Here is a 7418-nt window from a genome sequence, read left to right as displayed (position 1 = left end):
AGTTCCAGCATGACCCAGACAGCTGAAGAATGTCAGGAAGGCAGAAGTGGCTCTTTTCTCTGCCTGGGAGAAGGAAAAGACCCACTTCCTCCTCTCCAGGGATGCTGCCCTCCAACCAAGAAGAGCTGCCAAGACCCAAGGTCAAGCTTGTCACACATGTTAGTGGTAGAAAGAATTACGAATAATATAAATCTGTGAGGAAGTCCTCCTTACTTTCAGGGACTGGGCTCTCTCACATGCTGCTAATATGTCATGGTTCTGTTTCCTGAACACAAGTGTAATTCTTTTTAAATACTATTGTTATTGTTAATCTTTAAGAAGATAATGCATTCACATGTTCAAAACAAACAAGATACAAAGTGAAAAATCTCATTTCTACCCTTGCCTTCCATCTACCTAGTTTCCTTCCTCCTGCCCAGACATTACCACTGTATTTAGTTTCTCATCTATTCTTGCAGAATTTATGCAAGAACATGCAAGTGCAAACACATCTTCATATTTCCCCACTTTTTACAGAAAAAAAAATAACACCCAAGGCTTACTATTTTGAACCTTGCCTTCTTTCAACCAACAAATGTACCTTAGAACCCTTTCCGAATCGGGACACAGAGAGAGCCGGTCCATTCTTGTTTATAGCTGCATGGTATTCCGGGATAGGATGCACCAATTTGTAGTGACGCTGTTGGTCTTTAGTCTGTTTTTCTGACAGTGAAATGAGTGGCTTTGTTTCAGATACCTAAAAGCTAAGTGAGCCCAGAAACACCAAGAGGATCAATAAAGTTGAACATGCAGAACTTCTGGAGGCTCCCAGAGGGAGGTGATTTAAGAAATATATTATGTTCCATAGAATTGCAAAAGGTTATTTCATATGTCATGTTCTACATTAAGAGCAACCAGAAAGCATCCAAGGGAAATTAGAAAAGAATTCGAACCCAAATCTGGGTTAATTGAGGTAAAGAAAGGAAACACAAGAGGAATAGAAGACCAGCTTTGTTTCTGTCACTTCCCTTCAGCTCCATCAGATGCCTCTCAGGTCTTAGAGAGACCAAGGCTTGTTCAAATAAGGACCCAAGTGGTCTAATTAGGTGGGAAGGAAAGAGATTGAATAGAAGGGAGGCCACAGGAAGATGAGGAGGGCCAGGAGAACCATGTCCATATATTTCTATTCTCAGAGGCTACCCTGTTCCCTAAGGAGTGTTTTCTCGGTCACATTTCCTCCAGCCTGTGATTTTACAAAAGGAAAACTTTCGACTCACAGCTCCATCTCTTTGGGCACAACAATATTTAAAGATACATCTCTTTGCTTTTCACCAAGTCTGCAACTGTTGAGTCATGCCGATAGATATTGGTAACGTCCCCTTTTGGTCCTCTCAGAAGAGGTCAACAAAGAGTTTTCATCTCTGGCTGGCAATTTACTAATTCGTCAGTAAGTACCTTTCACAGTCATTTTAGACTTTAAAATTAAAAGCTCCAAATAGGGGATCCCTGGGTGGCTCAGAGGTTTGGCGCCTGCCTTTGGCCCGGGGCGTGATCCTGGAGTCCCGGGATCGAGTCCCACGTCGGGCTCCCTGCATGGAGCCTGCTTCTCCCTCTGCCTGTGTCTCTGCCTCTCTCTCTCTCTCTCTATCATTAATGAATGAATGAATGAATGAATGAATGAATGAATAAATAAATAAATAAATAAATAAATAAATAAATAAAAGCTCCAAATGTTTCTTAAAAGTTGGGACAACTCAAACAAGATCCCCACCTTTGCACCTGAGCTGGATTTCAGGGACCTGGGGTTTAACTAAAGTCAGCCCAAACTAAAGGGGCATACTTTGATATACACTGATAATAGCAGTATAAACTGGCACCCTCTTTCTGGAGGGCAGTTTGGCAGTATATAGAGAAGCCTTTAAAAAATTGGGGCACCGGGGCAGCCCCAGTGGCGCAGCGGTTTAGCGCCGCCTGCAGTCCGGGCGTGATCCTGGGGACCCGGGATCAAGTCCCACGTCGGGCTCCCTGCGTGGAGCCTGCTTCTCCCTCTGCCTGTGTCTCTGCCTCTGTCTCTGCCTCTGTCTCTCTCTCTCTCTGTCTCTATGAATAAATAAAATCTTTAAATAAAAAAAAAAAGAAAGAAAGAAAAAGAAAAACTGGGGCACCTGAGTGGCTCAGTGGATGAGTGAGCGTCCACCTTCAGCTCAGGGCGTGTGATCTCAGAGTCCTGGAATTGAGTCTGCATCAGGATCCCTGCAGGAAGCCTGCTTCTCCCTCTGCCTAAATCTCTGCCTCTCTGTGTGTGCCTCTTATGAATAAATAAATAAAATGTTTTTAAAAAACAAAAAATATTCACATTCTTAGACTCAGAGGTGGCACTTCTGAAAGTCAATACTAAAGAAATTTTATACATTTGCTACAGGGATAAAAAGCTATAGGAAACTGGATGTAGCAGGTATTCTCAAATATTTTGATCCCAAGACCCTTTACACTCTTAAAAATTATCAAGTACACCACAGAGCTGTTGTGTATGTGGGCGGTATCTATTAATGTTTGCCAGATTAGAAATTTAAACGGAGAAATTGAACTAGAAACTCAAACGATCACTCAAGGGCTTTTCATCCAGATGTTCATCACTACCTTAGTATGCAGTAGAAGTGCTTTATGAGTACTTTTCTTTCATCACCCAGAATATTAATAGGACACATACCCAAGGGTTGAAATTTAATAAAACTAATCATTTATTATTTAAACACTTAGCTAAATGATGATTTAAATAAATTATTTTGTTCTTATCTACTTTTTTTAAGTTATAAACTATTTTCTAAGTATCTGTTATCACTGCACTATGCAAAATCGAGGGAGGAAAGCTGCAAGACCTAAGGGAAAACAGGTTTGGGGCACGACACTCAAAAACTTTGTCAGTGACACAATACAAATTTAAAAAAGAAACTTAATTTTAAAAAAAAGCACAGTTTTACACAAGTTCAATGTCCATTTTATAATTATGGTACGCTACCTGGAAAGAGACCTGCAGCTTGCTGTGGAAGCTGGCATCTCCCTGCCTGCCAAGTTGCCAACAGATTCACAGGCCCATCACCCTGTGTGGGAGAGGTACAAAACCATGGGTAGAAAATAGAGAGGGAAAGGTGAAATAAGGAGAAGAAGATGAGCAAGAGAACAGGGAGGACAAAATAGGCTGAGAGGAAAGAGGGAAAAATTAAAGACAGGTGCTCGCCTGGCCAGGGTGCCAAGGGTGCCATGGGCACCAGGGTGTCGGGGGAAAGAAAGGTTGCAGGTTGCAATTATCATGAAATTATGGAAGGAGGGTTATCTGAATTGGGACAAAGAGCTGTATCCGCCAGACGTTGATGGCTGTGGCTCCTGTCCTCGGGCAGATGTTGTGCACTTGCATACACGGCCAGGTGCGGTTTTTGGGGTGTGTGTGTGTGTGTGTGTGTGTATGTTCACCTGATGTTTCTCCTAGAAGAAATTATGAGCATGCAGACTTATTCAAGTTGCTTCCTTGTGCCACTGTGTTGGAACAAATTGACATTTTCAAAGCAAATGTTGTGCCAAGAACTGACTCCATTTAGATGGTTCTCCTAAGTCTGGAAATGTACACCATGGTGACATTAGCTGTATCTCAGTATAGGATTACAAGCGACTTAAATTTTCTTCTTTCCACTCATGTATATTTGCTAAGTTTCCTTCCAGCAACATGTATCGATTTATGATCAAAAATTGTGAAAAAAATTGTTTTTAAATTTAAAAATCCAGCTAAAAATTGTGAAGTGATTCTAGAAATCAGCTAAAAACTATGATCCTGATCCCTGAGCCAACCAAAAACTGTTAGTCGCCAACGGATCTAAGTATCACCCCGGAGCTTTATTCCACATCCTCTAGCTCACATACTCAAGACGTGAAACTACCAGGTACCTGAGAACTTGTCTTGCCCAGTCTCCTCATTTTAGGAAATGGAAACCTCAGGAGGTGAAATGACCTGCCCAAGGTCACACAACAGTTGGTGACAAAGTTAAGTTGGACCAAAATCACAAAGTCTCCCAGCTTTTAATTTAATTATTCGTTTCACTCCTCACTTCCTTTTTTTTTTTTTAATAGTCACAGAAGTATTGTAGCACTGGGATTGATTTACACAATACGGAGTAAACAAATCATTTCAGTCTGAAGAAATCTAACAAAACAAGACAAAACAAAAGAAAATTGTCAACTAGGTGAAAAATAAAATCATGCCAACTTCTTGTTTCACACTGTATAGACAAAACAGCCAGTAATTACGTGGATGTTTCCCTTTCCAACTAGTTGCTTTGGTGTTAGGTTCTCATGGCCTCTAAGTTAGAAAAACCAAACACCAGGGAGGTAGGAGGAAAAAGGAAGGAAAATCTTTGCTAAAGGCAAATTAAAACCTTCAAAACCCTACTACCTGGATAAATAACTTGATTTGGACATTAGATCTGACTGCACTTGCCAGGAACAGTTAACAACCTAGACTACATTGGAAAACAGATCCGTTGAGAAGTCTGCTCTGCATGATATGAATACGAGGTATTCACAAATTCCGTGCATTTAAGTGTCTTCGGTCAACAATCTAATAGAAATGAAATAGCAAACATGGAGCACTTTTATGCCTCTTCAGAGAAAAAACTGAATTGTATCTCAATGACACTGAGGTGGTTTCATTTACCTGCTTTAAATCGATTACCTGTGATCAACCGAAGAAAATTTTCAATTTGCTTTTAATATGCAGTGATTCTGCATACAACTCATTGGGCCAAGGCCTCAGTAACTATATCAGAGAATAAGTATGCCTTTTGAATTAGAAAGGAGGGCAGCCCAAGTGGCTCAGTGGTTTAGCGCCGCCTTCAGCCCAGGGCGTGATCCTGGAGACCCAGGATCGAATCTCTTGTCGGGCTCCCTGCGTGGAGCCTGCTTCTCCCTCTGCCTGTGTCTCTGCCTCTCTCTCTCTCTCTCTCTCTGTCTCTCATGAATAAATAAATAAAATTTTTAAAAGAAAGGATGGAAAACCTGTCCGGGCCCAATACTGGGGCTCTTGAAACCCTGATGGGAACTAGTGAAAGACGCTGACCTCCAGCCTTAACAGTTAGGTGACCAGCAGCCTCTGGTTGCCCTAACCACTCACCAGCAAGAAGCAAGATTACCAGGCAAACAGGCTGCCACAATTCAGGACCCAGAGCCAACTGCAATGACACTTGCTCCCAGTGTAGTCACCACCTTCTTGCTTTAGAAAGAAGGAAGTCAGAATTATTTTTAAGAAGCCAGAGACTTGGCAGCTGTTTGCTGAAGTGCGCTTATTCACGTAATGCACATGTAGAAAAACAGCCCAAGAGGCCACCATGGTGAGAAGATTGAGGCTTCCCAGCCTCACCAAAGGTCAGGCTGTCTGATGTCTAAGGGCCCTGTTTTTCCCTTAAATAACATTAATAATAATGAAAAAAATTAAGTTTACAGCAGAATCCCGTCATTCATCAAAACATTGTATTGTACACTTTAAATATATACAATTTTTATTTGTTGAGTACACCTCAATAAAGCTGGAAAAAGTGAACAATGGATATTTAAAGTACTCAATGACCAAAAGAACCCAAATCTTTTTTTTTTAAGATTTATTTTGGGGGGCATCTGGGTGCTCAGTTGGTTAAGCATCTGTCTTTGGCTCGGGTCATGATCTCAGGGTTCTGGGATCAAACCCCACACGGGTCTCCCTACTCAACCTGCTTCTCCCTCTGCCCCTTCCCCCATGCTCTGTCTCACTATCTCTGTCTCTCTCTCAAATAAATAAATAAAATATTTTTTAAAAAAATTTCTGTTTAAGTAATCTCTACACTCAGCCTGGGGCTCAGACTCACGACCCCGAGATTAACAGTCACATTCTCACCAACTGAGCCAGCCAGGCACCCCCACCCAAATCTTTCTTGCTGTGAATATATGCCTTTATATAATTGGAATGCAATTGTATAGCCTGCTTTTTTCACTTTGCACCATATGCTCATAATTTCCCCACAACTTCTTAAGTTATTGAGAGACATTGTTTTAAATGGTTATAGAAGATGTTATTATATACATAGTATACTCCCAGTTTATTTTTTTCGTTTTTCCAGGATCAGACATTAAGGTGGCTTCAAATTTTCTTTATTACAAATACCTAAGAAACAAGCATATTTAAACATACATTGTTGACTGTATATTTTCTTTGTCTAATAGCTTTCTTAATTTAAACTAATCATCATAAAAACCCAATGAAGTAAGTTCAAATGAAGAAATGTTGTGGAGAGGAATAAGGGATTTGATCAAGGTCACACAGTCAGTAAGTAGAAGAGCACAGATCTGAAACTAGACTACCACCATGTCTTAGAAGGGCATGCCATTTTTTAAAGATTTTTGGTGATGATCACTAAGTTATTTTAGTATCTCCAAGAAAGAACAAATCAATTCATATTCTCTAAAGAACTGTCTGGGACGCCCGGGTGGCTCAGCAGTTGAGTGTCTGCCTTCCGCTCAGGGTGTGATCCCGGGATCCTGGGATCGAGTCCCACATCGGGCTCCCTGCATGGAGCCTGCTTCTCCCTTTGCCTGTGTCTCTGCCTCTCTGTGTGTGTCTCTCAGGAATAAATAAATAAATCTTAAAAAAAAACTGTCTGACCCAGATGTTATGATTTAAAGGCTTCCATTTCTCAAATATACCAATGTTATGATATTTAAAATAGAAAATTCTTTTTATGCCATCATGAAAGAAATGTCGGGCAAGTAGTATCAAACTGCATATACCTATTCAACACAAACCTCCTTTTAACAACCTGCAGGGAAGGAGAAAGAGACGCACCAATACTCAAAAAAGCCTACATTTCCACTTAGGAAGATGTTACCATGCCACATGTGCACGCTATCAGGTGGTTTGGCACCCAAACAATGTTTTTTTCACTTAAACATGCAGAATTAATCGATATGAGGAAGATATGCTAAATATTCTAAAGCATATCCAAATAGCTATAAAAATTGGGCCTAAATTATTGAAAGGACAAATAAATTGTCATATATTCATGCAATAAAATACTCTACAGCAGTAATAGTAGATGAATGTCATTAACAATTTTGAGAGGATAGAGCTAAACGCAAATGTGCACACTGTGAAATTCCATTTATATAAGGCTCAAATATGGGTAAAAATCATCTATGGTTTTGGGAAGTAAGTTTAGTTACCTCTGTGGAAGTTTAGATAGGGTTTGGTGACCAAGAGAACATAAGGTAAGCTTCTGAGGTGTGGTAATATTCTATTTTTGCTCTCGATGCTATTTATGAGAGTATACACCTGTTCTGTGAGGATTCACTGAGATCTGCCCTCATGACATGTGCAGTTTTCTGATATATGTCCTATTTCAACTTTTTGAAACTGGGCCCAA

This window comes from Nyctereutes procyonoides, unplaced genomic scaffold (genome assembly GCF_905146905.1).
Source record: "Nyctereutes procyonoides isolate TBG_1078 unplaced genomic scaffold, NYPRO_anot_genome, whole genome shotgun sequence".
NCBI lineage: Eukaryota > Metazoa > Chordata > Mammalia > Carnivora > Canidae > Nyctereutes > Nyctereutes procyonoides.
This window is presented reverse-complemented; position numbering follows the sequence as displayed.